This window comes from Orycteropus afer, unplaced genomic scaffold, assembly GCF_000298275.1.
Source record: "Orycteropus afer afer isolate SDZICR_OR568_19922 unplaced genomic scaffold, OryAfe1.0 scaffold00108, whole genome shotgun sequence".
In the NCBI taxonomy this organism is placed as follows: Eukaryota; Metazoa; Chordata; class Mammalia; order Tubulidentata; family Orycteropodidae; genus Orycteropus; species Orycteropus afer.
Genome location: NW_006921695.1, coordinates 2,783,140 through 2,784,333, shown reverse-complemented (window position 1 = coordinate 2,784,333; position 1,194 = coordinate 2,783,140).

Genomic DNA, 1,194 nt, shown 5'->3' with positions numbered 1-1,194 from the left:
AAGAAAAATATACCCCAATCTCATGTGAAATAAAATTAATTCTATCTAGTACCCCTTTCCTCTAAGGATGAGTGTGGTGGTTGTTTTTGTGTCAACTTGGTTGGACATGGTTGAGTGGCTGGGCAGCTGGTGGTAGTTATTCCCCATGATGAGACTGGCAATCAACTCCATGGTGGGATCTACTACAAGCAGCTGAGTAGCTGTCTTTGGGATGTGGTCTGCTTCCTGTACATAAGGAGAAGCCTTGAGAATGGTCTCTAGCTTATGGCACCTTGAACTCTGCATGTAGCTGTGTTGTTGTTCAGCAGTCTGCCATGCTCTGCTGACCTTGGGACTTACAATGGACTTAAAATAATGGCCTGTTGTGTGGTTTGGTAACACCGGGACTATGCCTTTTTACTTAACCTTGGGCTTCTCAGTCTCAGCAGCCAGCAGCTGTCTGAGTGAAGAAATGCTTCTAGCTTCAGTGGGCTGGAAGCTGGAGGCAGAACTGAAGCCCAAGGCTGAGGGGCTTTCACCCAGCCCCTAGAGCCTGGCACTTTGAATTTGGACTTCTAGCATCCTTAACTGTAAGAGAATAAACTCCAGTTTGTTAAGGCTATCCATTTGTAGTATATTCTTGTCAGAGCAGCATTAGGTAACCAGAACAGATGAGACATACTTTTTTGTGCCTCTTTAGATTTCACAGGCAAATCATTTCAAGTGAGTTGTTTTGACCCAATTACCAAGCATCCTGCAAGGATGTCAGCTTTGGATGGAAGTCAGATCAAGAAAAGGTCTCCAGCTGGTCCAGGCTGCAGTGCAAGCTGCTCTGTAATTTGGGCTTCATGATTTAACAGTTAAAATAGTGTTCAAAATGTCTGCGACAGTGTAGGATTCTATGAGGAGCTTGCGACAAACCTGGATAAGAATTTTGCAGAATTCATGTATGATCTCTTTGGCAAATAAATAGATTATTTCTATCTTACCTCTGAAACAGCTTCTGGCTTGCTGCTGGGTTATTGAAGACTCTGGATCCCCTAATGGGATATTACATGACCAAGTAACCTGTGTTACCTTTCACAAACTGGCTTTTATCTGATTCTCTAAGCCATAAATTTCAGTGTGAATATAACAGCACTCCATGAGCAAAGAGAAAAGTTATAAATAAGGTCAGGATAATGCTGATTTAGGAGTTACAAGTAAATTTTACCA